At 49.8% G+C, this 16,146-nt stretch overlaps 16 non-coding genes across 16 annotated transcripts; 4 read left to right on the top strand and 12 right to left on the bottom strand.

Moving 5' to 3' along the window:
- Positions 1–82: 82 nt before the first annotated feature.
- Trnav-cac lies at positions 83–155 on the bottom strand. The gene has a single exon. It is a non-coding gene; the product is annotated as a tRNA-Val (tRNA).
- A 488-nt stretch (positions 156–643) lies between these two features.
- Trnap-agg lies at positions 644–715 on the top strand. Its single transcript has one exon. It is a non-coding gene; the product is annotated as a tRNA-Pro (tRNA).
- Positions 716–908: 193 nt separating this feature from the next.
- Positions 909–981, bottom strand: Trnav-aac. The gene has a single exon. It is a non-coding gene; the product is annotated as a tRNA-Val (tRNA).
- Positions 982–1,139: 158 nt separating this feature from the next.
- On the bottom strand, positions 1,140–1,212 carry Trnav-cac. The gene has a single exon. It is a non-coding gene; the product is annotated as a tRNA-Val (tRNA).
- Positions 1,213–1,545: 333 nt separating this feature from the next.
- Positions 1,546–1,618, bottom strand: Trnav-cac. The gene has a single exon. It is a non-coding gene; the product is annotated as a tRNA-Val (tRNA).
- Positions 1,619–2,105: 487 nt separating this feature from the next.
- On the top strand, positions 2,106–2,177 carry Trnap-agg. Its single transcript has one exon. It is a non-coding gene; the product is annotated as a tRNA-Pro (tRNA).
- Positions 2,178–2,370: 193 nt separating this feature from the next.
- Trnav-aac lies at positions 2,371–2,442 on the bottom strand. Its single transcript has one exon. It is a non-coding gene; the product is annotated as a tRNA-Val (tRNA).
- A 158-nt stretch (positions 2,443–2,600) lies between these two features.
- Trnav-cac lies at positions 2,601–2,673 on the bottom strand. The gene has a single exon. It is a non-coding gene; the product is annotated as a tRNA-Val (tRNA).
- Positions 2,674–9,095: 6,422 nt separating this feature from the next.
- Positions 9,096–9,168, bottom strand: Trnav-aac. Its single transcript has one exon. It is a non-coding gene; the product is annotated as a tRNA-Val (tRNA).
- A 158-nt stretch (positions 9,169–9,326) lies between these two features.
- On the bottom strand, positions 9,327–9,399 carry Trnav-cac. Its single transcript has one exon. It is a non-coding gene; the product is annotated as a tRNA-Val (tRNA).
- Positions 9,400–10,037: 638 nt separating this feature from the next.
- Trnap-agg lies at positions 10,038–10,109 on the top strand. The gene has a single exon. It is a non-coding gene; the product is annotated as a tRNA-Pro (tRNA).
- A 193-nt stretch (positions 10,110–10,302) lies between these two features.
- Trnav-aac lies at positions 10,303–10,375 on the bottom strand. The gene has a single exon. It is a non-coding gene; the product is annotated as a tRNA-Val (tRNA).
- Positions 10,376–10,533: 158 nt separating this feature from the next.
- On the bottom strand, positions 10,534–10,606 carry Trnav-cac. Its single transcript has one exon. It is a non-coding gene; the product is annotated as a tRNA-Val (tRNA).
- Positions 10,607–11,094: 488 nt separating this feature from the next.
- Trnap-agg lies at positions 11,095–11,166 on the top strand. The gene has a single exon. It is a non-coding gene; the product is annotated as a tRNA-Pro (tRNA).
- Positions 11,167–11,359: 193 nt separating this feature from the next.
- Positions 11,360–11,432, bottom strand: Trnav-aac. The gene has a single exon. It is a non-coding gene; the product is annotated as a tRNA-Val (tRNA).
- Positions 11,433–11,589: 157 nt separating this feature from the next.
- On the bottom strand, positions 11,590–11,662 carry Trnav-cac. Its single transcript has one exon. It is a non-coding gene; the product is annotated as a tRNA-Val (tRNA).
- Positions 11,663–16,146: the final 4,484 nt, after the last annotated feature.

The raw sequence follows: 16,146 nt of genomic DNA, 5'->3' as shown, positions 1-16,146 counted from the left end.
ACTTGCATGACGAAGGTACATGTAGCAGATCCACACACGACGTGGCTCACTCGAGTAGTATGCGACACAGGCAGGAAAATACTGTTCCCGCTCGGGATCGAACCGGGGACCTTCTGCGTGTGAAGCAGACGTGATAACCGCTACACTACGGAAACGACGGATACGCTCTGTCCATCCTTGTACACTCGAAGACGCCTCAGCCTTTCTCCCGTCCGCGCATGCACACACCATAGTTCATTTGACAGCCTGAAACCCATCGTAGCCGAGGGCTCAACAAGTATTCGGGGTGCTCGAGAGGGTGTATGTCGTAGCATCCCCAACGAGATAGCGGCGTTTCGCGCAGTCGTTATTGCAAGTCACATCAGCAAAAACAATCACCTCCTTAGCAGCAGGCAGTGCGCACCCGGCGGCAGCTCTACATGAAGATGCCAATAGCCCTGGAAGGCCGCCGACCGCGGGCCACGGCACCTCCGAGAACGGTGCTGCCCGTGACCCACGGTGTCGCCACACAGTCTGTCGAAGAACAGCACTGCCGGCAGAAAGCACCTTCCCCATCCCGCCAGCCGCACCAGATTCAAAGAGCACCCTGGAGGACTTCGAGGGATGCAGTTTGCTGAAATAATTGGCGTTCACGCTGTCACAGGGCTCGTTGGTCTAGGGGTATGATTCCTGCTTAGGGTGCAGGAGGTCCCGGGTTCAAATCCCGGACGAGCCCTAGCGTTTTGTGCAAACTGGTCGCACGTAGGTGGCTGAGTCAGCGCAAAAAGCTGCCCGTCAGTGTAAAGTGAATTTCATACTTGGTGTAAAGAAATGACCGTCTGGTCCGACGTATGAAGGTGATTGCCAAGCTTTAGGTACAGAACGTGGCAAATGCTTGTCGGTATGTCTTGTTTAAAGTGATGAAAAAGTGTTTCCGCCCGGGATCGAACCGGGGACCTTCTGCGTGTTAGGCAGACGTGATAACCGCTACACCACGGAAACTACTGCTTTCGTTCTTGCTTCTCAGAGAACTTGTAGCAAGGTTGCCATCATAACTTAAAAATTCAGTAAATGCGGCACTTGCATGACGAAGGTACATGTAGCAGATCCACACACGAAGTGGCTCACTCGAGTAGTATGCGACACAGGCAGGAAAATACTGTTCCCGCCCGGGATCGAACCGGGCACCTTCTGCGTGTGAAGCAGACGTGATAACCGCTACACTACGGAAACGACGGATACGCTCTGTCCATCCTCGTACACTCGAAGACGCCTCAGCCTTTCTCCCGTCCGCGCATGCACACACCATAGTTCATTTGACAGCCTGAAACCCATCGTAGCCGAGGGCTCAACAAGTATTCGGGGTGCTCGAGAGGGTGTATGTCGTAGCATCCCCAACGAGATAGCGGCGTTTCGCGCAGTCGTTATTGCAAGTCACATCAGCAAAAACAATCACCTCCTTAGCAGCAGGCGGTAAATGCGGCACTTGCATGACGAAGGTACATGTAGCAGATCCACACACGAAGTGGCTAACACGAGTAGTATGCGACACAGGCAGGAAAATACTGTTCCCGCCCGGGATCGAACCGGGGACCTTCTGCGTGTGAAGCAAACGTGATAACCGCTACACTACGGAAACGACGGATACGCTCTGTCCATCCTTTTCACTCGAAGACGCCTCAGCCTTTCTCCCGTCCGCGCATGCACACACCATAGTTCATTTGACAGCCTGAAACCCATCGTAGCCGAGGGCTCAACAAGTATTCGGGGTGCTCGAGAGGGTGTATGTCGGAGCATCCCCAACGAGATAGCGGCGTTTCGCGCAGTCGTTATTGCAAGTCACATCAGCAAAAACAATCACCTCCTTAGCAGCAGGCAGTGCGCACCCGGCGGCAGCTCTACATGAAGATGCCAATAGCCCTGGAAGGCCGCCGACCGCGGGCCACGGCACCTCCGAGAACGGTGCTGCCCGTGACCCACGGTGTCGCCACACAGTCTGTCGAAGAACAGCACTGCCGGCAGAAAGCACCTTCCCCATCCCGCCAGCCGCACCAGATTCAAAGAGCACCCTGGACGACTTCGAGGGATGCAGTTTGCTGAAATAATTGGCGTTCACGCTGTCACAGGGCTCGTTGGTCTAGGGGTATGATTCCTGCTTAGGGTGCAGGAGGTCCCGGGTTCAAATCCCGGACGAGCCCTAGCGTTTTGTGCAAACTGGTCGCACGTAGGTGGCTGACTCAGCGCAAAAAGCTGCCCGTCAGTGTAAAGTGAATTTCATACTTGGTGTAAAGAAATGACCGTCTGGTCCGACGTATGAAGGTGATTGCCAAGCTTTAGGTACAGAACGTGGCAAATGCTTGTCGGTATGTCTTGTTTAAAGTGATGAAAAAGTGTTTCGCCCGGGATCGAACCGGGGACCTTCTGCGTGTTAGGCAGACGTGATAACCGCTACACCACGGAAACTACTGCTTTCGTTCTTGCTTCTCAGAGAACTTGTAGCAAGGTTGCCATCGTAACTTAAAAATTCAGTAAATGCGGCACTTGCATGACGAAGGTACATGTAGCAGATCCACACACGAAGTGGCTCACTCGAGTAGTATGCGACACAGGCAGGAAAATACTGTTCCCGCCCGGGATCGAACCGGGGACCTTCTGCGTGTGAAGCAGACGTGATAACCGCTACACTACGGAAACGACGGATACGCTCTGTCCATCCTTGTACACTCGAAGACGCCTCAGCCTTTCTCCCGTCCGCGCATGCACACACCATAGTTCATTTGACAGCCTGAAACCCATCGTAGCCGAGGGCTCAACAAGTATTCGGGGTGCTCGAGAGGGTGTATGTCGTAGCATCCCCAACGAGATAGCGGCGTTTCGCGCAGTCGTTATTGCAAGTCACATCAGCAAAAACAATCACCTCCTTAGGAGCAGGCAGTGCGCACCCGGCGGCAGCTCTACATGAAGATGCCAATAGCCCTGGAAGGCCGCCGACCGCGGGCCACGGCACCTCCGAGAACGGTGCTGCCCGTGACCCACGGTGTCGCCACACAGTCTGTCGAAGAACAGCACTGCCGGCAGAAAGCACCTTCCCCATCCCGCCAGCCGCACCAGATTCAAAGAGCACCTTGGACGACTTCGAGGGATACAGTTTGCTGAAATAATTTGCGTTCACTCTGTCACAGGGCTCGTTGGTCTAGCAGTTCCGCTTTAGACGCCGTGCAGTGTGGACGTGCCTAGTCTTCCGCTCCGCCGTAGCGTTACGTATAGTGGACTATCGTTTTTGTTTACGTGTTGTGTTGCAACTTCTGTGGGTGTTTCTCCGTCGTTGTTTCGTACCTTGTGTTACTTTCTGTCCTTATTTCAGTGTTTTTTGTGTAGCGGTTTCGACCGCATATTTTGAAAATGTCGTCCCAGGTTATTCCTCGTCAGGCTACAGTTAGTTTTGCTTTTGACAAGTCAACCCGCCATGTGCAACCTAGTTCTCTTGAGATTCATGATTGGTTGGTAGATACCTTTGGTGTTCATTCGGATCAGGTGCACACTGCTTATTTTGATACCGAACTGTATGTTTTCTTTGTTAAGTTTATGGACCCACTTCAGGTTGATAAAATTCTTTCTAAATATGGTCATCAAGTTCTCTTTCGGCATCGGGATGATTCTGTAAGTACCGTGCTGCTTTCCAATGCTTCCATCACGTATACCAATGTTCGTGTTTACAACCTTCCACCGGAGGTGGATAATGTCTATCTTAAGGAGGGTCTACAGAAGTATGGTGATGTAAAGAGCATTCGCCTTGAACGCTGGTCAAGCCAACATCGCCTGCAATGTTACAGTGGTATTCGTTCAGTCGAAATGCACGTTAAGCAGAATATTCCATCTCACCTGCAGATCGGTGGATATCGTGTCCATGTAACATATAGTGGTCAGGTTGGCTCCTGTTTTTTGTGCAATGAAAGTGGTCACGTGCGTACCGACTGTCCGCGGAGAGTTTTTGTTTTAAAAAATTCTCTCGAACAGCGTCGCAAGTTAACGGTCGCTGACCTCGTTGCAGGTGGTTCTGCTCTTGGTGTAGCACAGTCCAGTGGTAGTAGCGCCCCGCCACAGGTTTTGCGCACCCCTGATACAGAATTTCCTCCTTTGCGTGCTAAATCTGATGTTGTTCCGTCTGTCCCTCAGGTGGGTGTGCCACTTTTGAATAATAAGAGGCGTCGCCCACACGATGGAAATAGTACGGATGAGGATCTCCCTGAGATGCCCCAGTCCGAGCGACCGGCATCCTCCGAGCCACTGTGTACTGTAGCTGCTCCCTGCCCTCCTGAGGTAGCGGTTCCGGTGGCGGCTGCTGGCGCCCCTCCGGCCTCCGACGCAGCTTCTCTCGAGTCGGGTCGTCGGTCGGGCCTGTTGGCGCCGTCTTCCGAACCGACTTCGATGTCACAACAAGTGGAGCCGCGACAACTTCCTGCTTCGCTGCCCCATACCTCTGCCAGCGGAGCTGCTCCGCTTCTTTCCAACTCTGCGGCCTCGGACCTTCCTGCTCACGTTTCGCCTCCGTGCAGTCCATGTTTGCCGGAAGCTAGTGCAGGTGTTGACCATTCCGTTTTGTCGGATGTTTCCCCCGCGACCCCGGATCCCGCATGTGGACCGGCGCGGGTGGTGTCGGATACAGAACTTGACCCTCCTACGTCACCGGCGGCTGAAGTTTCCTTGCCCGTCAGCCGACGCAAGTTACGCGTTCAGCCGAACGTTAATGCTGTTCGTAAAAAACCGAAACGTAAGGGATCCGCGGAACGGGGTAGCAGTCCCCCTCCCTCGGATGCCTCCGTCACCCCTGCTATGGACTGTGACGCTGGTGCGTCGGTGTAGGTGATTTGTTTTCTCGCTTTTCTCTCTATGGTTCAAGCATACACCTTTCTTACCTTAAATGTTAACCGTATTGAGTCCGACGTTCGCATTGCCTCTTTGCGGCAGTTTATTTACGACGCCTGTGCGGACGTAGTGTTTTTGCAGGAAGTGTTGTTTTCTGATCTCTCTCTACCTGGCTTTCAAACTGTTTTTAATGTCGCGCCGGAATATTCAACAGGAACTGCTCTTTTCTTTCGAGAGGGCATTCCTATTACTGACATTGAATTCCTTGACTCTGGCCGTGGGATTGGTTGTCGTCTTTTTGATCTCCGCCTCGTTGTTTTGTATGCCCCCTCTGGTTCGGGTCACACTGTGGCTCGATCGCGCTTTTATAAAGAAGAGCTTATTTATCTTTTGCGCCAGAGTCCTCGGAGTCTCCTGCTCGGAGGCGATTTTAATTGTGTTTTACGCCCTGCAGACCAGTCCCCCAATTTTAATTATTGCCGTGATTTACATGACTTAGTTCGTACGATGCATCTGCGTGATGTTTGGGAACACAAATATCCAACCCTGGTGAAATATACGTTTTTTACCGCGTCCTCATGCAGTAGACTCGACAGATTCTATTTATCTGATTTTTTATGTGATAAAATTCTTTCTGTCGATGTTATTCCTACTAGTTTTTCTGACCATTGTGCTTTTACTGCAACTGTAAATCTTAGTCGCCAACCTGCAAAACTTTATCGTTCCCAGTGGATGTTAAATGTTTCCCACCTTGCCGACAGTGCTATGGATGATGTTATAAGTGGCGTGTGGGAGCGATGTCTTCGCTCTGTCCCGCGATACCCCTCCTTGCTGGTTTGGTGGACTGCGTTTGCCAAGCCCAAGATTCGTCAGACTTTGATTTTCTACTGTGCTGCTAGGACGCGTGATTTTAAGAACACGTATGAATATTACTACTCCGTCCTGCGTGAACTATATGACGCGGCGGGTACCTCTCCACTGCGGATCCATGATGTTCGTCGTATTAAAGCCAAGCTCTTGAGCCTTAAACGACGACAGATGGATGGTCTGCGAGTTAAGTCGAAACCTCACTCTCTTGTTGAAGGTGAACTGACATCCTTGTACCACCTGCTACGGCATCAGACTCGTCGTCGTCGCTCCTTCATCTCTTCTCTTACGGTGGATGATGGGCGACAGCTTAGTGCACAGGAGGAAATGGTTCGTGCTCTTCATCGGTATTACACTAGTCTCTATTCTGCCGATGATTCTGGTGAGTCTCTTTCGGATGATGTCTTTGGGGATCTAACTGCGACGATCGCGCCTGACGCGAACGGCGAATTTCTCCGGGAGTTCCAGGTAGATGATGTTTTCGATTTTATTGCTCGCTCTCCGTCCAGTAAATCGCCGGGTCCAGACGGCCTGCCTAAAGAATTTTATCTCCGTTTTTGGCCTCTTTTGGGTGGCATTTTTACGCAGATTTTAAATGAGATTGTCAGAGGGATGGATGTGCCTGCCGATTTTAAAGTAGGGAAAATTGTTTTAATTCCGAAGTCCTCTGGTCGTTTATCTGCTGCCAATCTTCGTCCGCTCACATTGCTGAATTTTGACTATAAGACAGCTGCTAGAGCGCTCAATAGCCGGCTGTCTTCTCTGCTTCGGGGTGTGATTGGTGCACATCAATGTTGTTTTCATGATAGATCTATTCTGACACCAGTAGCCGAATATCGGGATGTTGTCTCGGTTGCGGCGGTTACAAACGTACATTGTGCCTTTGCCTTCCTTGATTTTTATAAGGCTTTTGATCACGTCAGTCATGTGTTTTTAGATCGTGTTTTAGGTACAATAGGTTTTAACGCTTCATCACGTGGTGTTCTTGGCAATTTGTACAGGGGAATAACAGCTCGGGTGTCAGTCAATGGGCAGCTGACGCCGCCCATTGCTATCCGCCGCGGAGTGCCTCAGGGTAGTCCGCTCTCTATGTCTTTATTCGTTTTGTCCCTGGAACCGCTGCTTCGGACTATTGCTCTCAAGCTTCAGGGTATGTCCCTCTCTGGTGGGAAGCTCTCGGTTAAGGCATATGCGGATGATGTCGTTGTTCTCCTCCGTCAACGAGATGATATCCCGTTGTTGAAAGGGGCAGTTGATGCATACTGTCGTGTCTCTGGAGCGCGTCTCAATCAGGGTAAATGTAAGTTCCTTGATATTCGAGGATTTCGCGATGCTGACGTCCCTTGGGCCACTTTTGTCGATCGCCATACGTCCTTGGGGATTATCATTGATCGGTGTCCTCTAAAAATGGCGGCTCTCAATTGGAAATCTGTCACCGAGAAGATACAGGGGGCTCTGATGGTCCATGAGCAGCGCTCTGCTACCATTTTGCAAAAAGTCCGAATTTTAGACACCTACGTCCTATGTAAAGCTTATTATGTTGCTCAGCTGTTCCCACTTCCCATGATGGTGGCGAAAAGGTTGCGCCAATTGTCTAGCAGGTTTATATGGAAGGGCCATCTATTCAAGTTACGTTACGAGGTAATGACGAAACCGCGTCTCTCCGGAGGCTTGGGCCTCTCTGACATTACTCGCAAGGCGTCTGCTTTGTACGTCCGCCGAACGACTCTAATTGTTACGCAAGAAGTGACTTCAATTACATCCAGGCTTTTTACTGTTGTGCGTCCGGCGAGCCTTGCTCCACCTGTAGATGTCGGACGCCTAAATTTTAAGTTGAAACACATTCGGGAATTTTACATTGCGGTGAGTTACCTCGGTGACGTCTTCTTGCGGCGACCGGTGCCAACGACCAAGAGCTTGATTGCCCGCTGGGAGGGGCTGGCCAGTCCCAATCCAATAGAACTGGCGTCTCCATCCGTGTCCTGGAGGAACGTCTGGAAGAACGTTAGTCTGCCGATCCACTCTATGGCCGTGGCGTCCACGTGGTATAGGGTAATAAATAATTTGGTTCCCACCAATGTACGACTGCACCGTATTGGTCTTTCTGACACGGACACCTGTACTCGGTGTGGTCTCCTGGATACCCTTGAACATCGATTCACCTGCTGTGGGCACCTTGCTAATTGGCGTTGGCTCAGGAAACAACTTGCTTTTGTCACTAGGTCTGCTGAAGCCGCTTATACTATTGACATCATCGTCCGGCCCGATTCTTCCTTTTTTCCGCGGACGAAGCTCCATACCGTCATGTGGTTGATTGGCCATTTCGTACATTTTGTCAACAGTTGTCATGAAGAGGATGGACACCTAGCGTTTCGGCAGTACATGCTTACTGCTTACTGGCAGCGCTTGCGATTGCCAGGCCTCCGAGATGATTTTGCCAATATGCTTAGCCTGACATTTGAAAGAGAGGGTGTTGGCTAAGGTCACCTGTGTGAGCCATTTTCTTTTATACTGTTTCTGAATTTGCCGCCTTTATGTATGTTTCTTCTCTACACCAGGACAGAAGTTTTCGTGTTTTAACCTTTATTTCAGTAAGCAGTCTACATCATATAGTCATGTTTTAGGATTTTAATTTCAGTACTGTACTTCTTTTGAAGTGGCTGTGTGGTGGATATTCTTTAATATTTTTTTTTCAATAGATATATTCGTTCGAGTGGTAGAGTGTCTGCTTCAAAAAAAAAAAAAAAAAAAAAAAAAGGGGTATGATTCCTGCTTCGGGTGCAGGAGGTCCCGGGTTCAAATCCCGGACGAGCCCTTGCGTTTTGTACAACGGTGTGGTAACAAATGGCATGGCGGCGGCTGTTTCGCGCATTTCCAGGCCTCCAAGTCAGCGCTAAAATCCGACAACCAGTTCTGAAACCGTTTCATGTTTCATTTGAGCCATGTGCACCCTGCTGATGGAACGTTTGAAGTTGATTTAAATGGTCACAGTAGAGATCGTAGCAAGTGTGTTGCTGAGTGCGACGAAAACGGGTTTCCGCCCGCAATCGAGCCGGGGACCTTCTGCGTGTTAGGCACGGCGCCTGGGCTCGGCGGCAGCAGCTGCTAAGAAAAAAAAAAAAAAAAAAAAAAGGGGTATGATTCCTGCTTAGGGTGCAGGAGGTCCCGGGTTCAAATCCCGGACGAGCCCTAGCGTTTTGTGCAAACTGGTCGCACGTAGGTGGCTGAGTCAGCGCAAAAAGCTGCCCGTCAGTGTAAAGTGAATTTCATACTTGGTGTAAAGAAATGACCGTCTGGTCCGACGTATGAAGGTGATTGCCAAGCTTTAGGTACAGAACGTGGCAAATGCTTGTCGGTATGTCTTGTTTAAAGTGATGAAAAAGTGTTTCCGCCCGGGATCGAACCGGGGACCTTCTGCGTGTTAGGCAGACGTGATAACCGCTACACCACGGAAACTACTGCTTTCGTTCTTGCTTCTCAGAGAACTTGTAGCAAGGTTGCCATCGTAACTTAAAAATTCAGTAAATGCGGCACTTGCATGACGAAGGTACATGTAGCAGATCCACACACGAAGTGGCTCACTCGAGTAGTATGCGACACAGGCAGGAAAATACTGTTCCCGCCCGGGATCGAACCGGGGACCTTCTGCGTGTGAAGCAGACGTGATAACCGCTACACTACGGAAACGACGGATACGCTCTGTCCATCCTTGTACACTCGAAGACGCCTCAGCCTTTCTCCCGTCCGCGCATGCACACACCATAGTTCATTTGACAGCCTGAAACCCATCGTAGCCGAGGGCTCAACAAGTATTCGGGGTGCTCGAGAGGGTGTATGTCGTAGCATCCCCAACGAGATAGCGGCGTTTCGCGCAGTCGTTATTGCAAGTCACATCAGCAAAAACAATCACCTCCTTAGCAGCAGGCAGTGCGCACCCATCGTAGCCGAGGGCTCAACAAGTATTCGGGGTGCTCCAGAGGGTGTATGTCGTAGCATCCCCAACGAGATAGCGGCGTTTCGCGCAGTCGTTATTGCAAGTCACATCAGCAAAAACAATCACCTCCTTAGCAGCAGGCAGTGCGCACCCGGCGGCAGCTCTACATGAAGATGCCAATAGCCCTGGAAGGCCGCCGACCGCGGGCCACGGCACCTCCGAGAACGGTGCTGCCCGTGACCCACGGTGTCGCCACACAGTCTGTCGAAGAACAGCACTGCCGGCAGAAAGCACCTTCCCCATCCCGCCAGCCGCAACAGTTTCAAAGAGCACCTTGGACGACTTCGAGGGATACAGTTTGCTGAAATAATTTGCGTTCACGCTGTCACAGGGCTCGTTGGTCTAGGGGTATGATTCCTGCTTAGGGTGCAGGAGGTCCCGGGTTCAAATCCCGGACGAGCCCTAGCGCTTTGTGCAAACTGGTCGCACGTAGGTGGCTGAGTCAGCGCAAAAAGCTGCCCGTCAGTGTAAAGTGAATTTCATACTTGGTGTAAAGAAATGACCGTCTGGTCCGACGTATGAAGGTGATTGCCAAGCTTTAGGTACAGAACGTGGCAAATGCTTGTCGGTATGTCTTGTTTAAAGTGATGAAAAAGTGTTTCCGCCCGGGATCGAACCGGGGACCTTCTGCGTGTTAGGCAGACGTGATAACCGCTACACCACGGAAACTACTGCTTTCGTTCTTGCTTCTCAGAGAACTTGTAGCAAGGTTGCCATCGTAACTTAAAAATTCAGTAAATGCGGCACTTGCATGACGAAGGTACATGTAGCAGATCCACACACGACGTGGCTCACTCGAGTAGTATGCGACACAGGCAGGAAAATACTGTTCCCGCCCGGGATCGAACCGGGGACCTTCTGCGTGTGAAGCAGACGTGATAACCGCTACACTACGGAAACGACGGATACGCTCTGTCCATCCTTGTACACTCGAAGACGCCTCAGCCTTTCTCCCGTCCGCGCATGCACACACCATAGTTCATTTGACAGCCTGAAACCCATCGTAGCCGAGGGCTCAACAAGTATTCGGGGTGCTCGAGAGGGTGTATGTCGTAGCATCCCCAACGAGATAGCGGCGTTTCGCGCAGTCGTTATTGCAAGTCACATCAGCAAAAACAATCACCTCCTTAGCAGCAGGCAGTGCGCACCCGGCGGCAGCTCTACATGAAGATGCCAATAGCCCTGGAAGGCCGCCGACCGCGGGCCGCGGCACCTCCGGGAACGGTGCTGCCCGTGACCCACGGTGTCGCCACACAGTCTGTCGAAGAACAGCACTGCCGGCAGAAAGCACCTTCCCCATCCCGCCAGCCGCACCAGATTCAAAGAGCACCTTGGACGACTTCAAGGGATACAGTTTGCTGAAATAATTTGCGTTCACGCTGTCACAGGGCTCGTTGGTCTAGGGGTATGATTCCTGCTTAGGGTGCAGGAGGTCCCGGGTTCAAATCCCGGACGAGCCCTAGCGTTTTGTGCAAACTGGTCGCACGTAGGTGGCTGAGTCAGCGCAAAAAGCTGCCCGTCAGTGTAAAGTGAATTTCATACTTGGTGTAAAGAAATGACCGTCTGGTCCGACGTATGAAGGTGATTGCCAAGCTTTAGGTACAGAACGTGGCAAATGCTTGTCGGTATGTCTTGTTTAAAGTGATGAAAAAGTGTTTCCGCCTGGGATCGAACCGGGGACCTTCTGCGTGTTAGGCAGACGTGATAACCGCTACACCACGGAAACTACTGCTTTCGTTCTTGCTTTCAGAGAACTTGTAGCAAGGTTGCCATCGTAACTTAAAAATTCAGTAAATGCGGCACTTGCATGACGAAGGTACATGTAGCAGATCCACACACGAAGTGGCTCACTCGAGTAGTATGCGACACAGGCAGGAAAATACTGTTCCCGCCCGGGATCGAACCGGGGACCTTCTGCGTGTGAAGCAGACGTGATAACCGCTACACTACGGAAACGACGGATACGCTCTGTCCATCCTTGTACACTCGAAGACGCCTCAGCCTTTCTCCCGTCCGCGCATGCACACACCATAGTTCATTTGACAGCCTGAAACCCATCGTAGCCGAGGGCTCAACAAGTATTCGGGGTGCTCGAGAGGGTGTATGTCGTAGCATCCCCAACGAGATAGCGGCGTTTCGCGCAGTCGTTATTGCAAGTCACATCAGCAAAAACAATCACCTCCTTAGCAGCAGGCGGTAAATGCGGCACTTGCATGACGAAGGTACATGTAGCAGATCCGCACACGACGTGGCTCACTCGAGTAGTATGCGACACAGGCAGGAAAATACTGTTCCCGCCCGGGATCGAACCGGGGACCTTCTGCGTGTGAAGCAGACGTGATAACCGCTACACTACTTTTTTTTTTTTTTTTTTTTTTTTTCTTTTTTTTTTTTTACCGTTGTGATCAAGGAATGTAATTGCTAAAAAATCGTAAGAAAGTCTGCGTCTTAGGAAGTGTTTCTCGTATTCTGCACACGACGTCGTCGTTTCACAACTCACAGGGTTTGCTGTCGACGCTGAATCAGCGCACCCCAAGATTAATGATCGAGCTCGAAGCACCCAAGAAAAAGAATAATTTTAGCAGAGCGTGGTTTCGATCCACGGACCTCTGGGTTATGGGCTCAGCACGCTTCCACTGCGCCACTCTGCTGTGCGGAGAGAGGCGCGCTCTTCGGAGCGTGACATGGGACACTTGGAAAAGCGTTGTCTGCGTCGCCTACCGTTTAATTAACTGTGTAGCATCTCCCAGCTTGACTTGTCTCGACTTTGCTCGACTGACGCTACGCTGACGCTTGCACGAAGCGATATTTACCGCGATCGTCTCGAGATGCAGCTGCGAGATGCTCAGGATTAACATTGCACTCCACGAAGGTGGAGACATTCGAATGCACTGCCTAGCTACGCGCCCGCAACTAACAAAATGCCGACCCTGCCAGGATTCGAACCTGGAATCTTCTGATCCGTAGTCAGACGCGTTATCCGTTGCGCCACATTTTTTTTTTTTTTTTTTTTTTTTTTTTTTTTTTTTTTTTTTAATTCCGTTCCGGTACCGGGAATCGAACCCGGGCCTCCTGGGTGAAAGCCAGGTATCCTAGCCACTTTTTTTTTTTTTTTTTTTTTTATTTTTGTGATATTTTTTTCTTTATTCATTTTTTGTTTTTTTTTCGAAACTCTTGTGTGAAGCAAACGGAGAGTGGTCAGGTCCTGGCAGGTGGAGACAAGGCGGGCAGGGGTCGAAACCCGAGGCCTGCCCGCGATGGCTCCCCCCACCCATCCCCGATGCACTCCTTTAAGCAGACACTTGTTATAAACCTTTGTTTCTTATCTTTGCTGTTATATAATTATTTTGTCGGTTAGAGTTGTTAACCCTCTGCTCCGAGGTATATAGTGCTGACACATTTATAAATAAACATTATTTCTTTGTTGTGTGTCGTTTGTGTGTATTGGTCCATATCCAAAGACATTCCTCTTCCATTAGAGGTGTGAAATTGTCATGAATAAGCAACAAGGAGAGGGAGACTATTGAAAAGAAATACATGGACCAGGTATAACAGAAAGTATAACTTAAGAAAAAAGAAATATAGAAATAAAACAGAATACATTTCTTCTTGACTGGCTTCCATCGTCCAATGTGGTCAGCCTATGCCATGTTTCTCAAAAGTGATGTCCATCATGTTGCCGAATAATTTTTTACTGTCAGTGACACATTGAATTTTCCAGTATGCCAGCTCCATGTAGGTTAGAAAACTAATAAAATCGTCCTCTCCACGAACATTAATGATATAGTTAACATAGTGCCCCAGGATCCACATTACCGTATTGTTTTTCGTGGCAGGGTAAAACTTTTTGTCGGGTCGCAGTAGGATATCCAGCTTCAGATTGTCTTCCGCGCTCCTTGAGAGGACGGCGATCCTCTGCTTGACCCATCGCCAATTCAGGGCATGGCCACCGCAGGTAAACCGATGGATCAGAGAATCGATGAGCCCACAACAGAGACAGAGATTTGTGTCACTTAACCCAATTGCATGTAGCTTTTCATTGGTGGCAATCGTGTTATTTACCACCCTGTACCAGGTTGAAGTAACATCCGAAGAGTGTACTTTTAAGCTGACGTTGGCCCACACCGTTGTCCAGTCGGTAGTCGGATACTTCTGTTCTGTTGTATTTGGGGCCGCCGACTTTTCCCACTCACGTTGCAAGTCCCGAGTTGACAGTGGTCGTCGCTGTAGAACACCCACATCTGCATAACTAACATGAAGGAAAAATTCTCTGATGTGTTTCAATTTGTAATGGATTTTTCCGACGTCAATCGGTGGTCGCACACTCGCTGGACGCACTGTGAGGAACAAGTTTTGAGTAACAGTGCAGTGGCTGTCATGGAGTAAAGTCGTGGTCCGCTTGATGTACAAGGCCATTGCCTTCCCGGCGATGTTAACTAACTCAAGCCCACCAGTAGTTCTCGACTTGGCCAGCGTATCGGAGGACAATTTAAATATGTTTCCCTTCCAGATGAATTGATTGGCAACCTGCATGATCTTTCTGGCCTGAAGCTTGGGAATGGGAAAGAACTGTGCAACATAATACGCCTTGGAGAAGACGTAGGTATTGAGAATCCTGATTTTTTCGACAATGTTCACAGCACGCCAGCGACATTCGACAATGGTACCTTGTATCAGATGCGTCACTGACTTCCAATTGGAGGCCGCCATTTTGAGAGGGCACCTATTCAAGGTGATGCCTAGTAGTTTGTGAGATTCCACAACATGCGCCCACGGTATAGTTAAGCTCTCGAAACCCCTGATATCGAGCACTTTACATTTCCGGTCACTTAGTTGTGCTCCAGACACTTCACTATATTGGTCGATCGCCCGTTTAATACGGATCACCTCGTCGTCACTGCGTAACAGTACGGCAACATCGTCAGCGTACGCACGGACTATGAATGTGTGACCGGAGATTGACACTCCTGACAACTGGTGATAAAGAGACCGAAGGAAGGGTTCCAGTGACAGCACAAAAAGTGACATAGAGAGTGGACTGCCCTGGGGGACACCCCGCTGAATGGATATCGGTTGCGTCAGCTGTCCATTGACTTGTATCCTCGCTGATATACCAGATATCAAATTGCGAAGGACTGTTATCACCCCTGCCTCGAGTCCTATTTTGTCCATTATGTGAAAAAGGTATCGGTGGTTCACATGATCAAAGGCTTTATGAAAGTCTAGAAAAAGCAGCGCACAATTCAGGTTGGTGACTGAGGCAATGGAGATGAGGTCCCGAATTTCAGACATCGCAGACATGGCATTCCGTCCAGGCACGCAGGCCTGGTGCCGCCGGACAACTTTGTGAATGAGCGGAGACATTCGGGTGTTAACAGCTCTGGCTATGGTTTTGTAGTCAAAATTGAGCAGGGTGAGCGGACGCAGATTATCAAATCGCTTACACCCTCTGCGTTTGGGAACAAGGACAATTTTACCCTCCTTCATCGCACCAGGAACAGGCGCCCCAGCAATGATTTCATTTAAAATTTCTGTAAAAGTAACACCAATTACATCCCAATACCGAAGATAAAACTCCTTGGGAAGGCCGTCCAGTCCTGGGGCTTTGTTAGCTGGCGACTTAACAATAAGTTCTAAAGTCTCCTCGACACTAAACGCAGCCAGAAAGTCACGATTATCATCCTCAGTAACAGACGTGTCCAGCAACTGGAGTACAGTAGCAGTCAAGCCATCATTGGTTGGGAAGTCCGAGTACAGGCCGTGATAATAGCTCTGGATTGCCGTGACTATGTCAGGTTGCCGAGTGAGAAGTTCCCCGTGATCAGTTATCAGTTCGTCTATAAATAAGCGTCTACGGTTCATCTGATGCTTAATAAGATGATACATGGAAGTTGTCTCAGATTGAACAAAAGAGTTGACTTTTGACTTGATTTTTAATCCTTCTAGTTGTTTACGTTTGATACTGAGCATCTTAGCCTTAATTTGCTTTATTTGAGCCGTGTAAATATTATTGACGCCAGATTTGTCGTAGAGCTCCCTTAAAATCGAATAGTAAAATTCGGTGGTCCTCTTTGCATCCCTTGCTTGCGTATTACAGTACGAAATCAAAGTCCGACGCAACTTTGGTTTAGCAAAGGACGTCCACCACTCTACTTTCGTACGGTATCTATTGACAGAGCGAAGACAAAAAGTCCAAGTCCGTGTGACAAGTACCTCGAGATCGGCGTCCTGAAGGTGGGAAATATTGAACATCCAGTGACTTCTGAAACGTTTGGTGGGTTGTCTGTCCAATTGTATAACGGCGGCGTAGGCGCAGTGATCGCTACATGGGACGGGAATGACCTCCGAGTCAACAACATGTTCTCCGAGCTGAGAAGACACATATATTCTGTCGAGGCGGCTACTCGAGGTGGAAGTGAAGTATGTAAATTTCACAAGGG

This window comes from Schistocerca piceifrons, chromosome 2 (genome assembly GCF_021461385.2).
Source record: "Schistocerca piceifrons isolate TAMUIC-IGC-003096 chromosome 2, iqSchPice1.1, whole genome shotgun sequence".
Classification (NCBI taxonomy): Eukaryota; Metazoa; Arthropoda; class Insecta; order Orthoptera; family Acrididae; genus Schistocerca; species Schistocerca piceifrons.
This window is presented reverse-complemented; position numbering and strand designations above follow the sequence as displayed.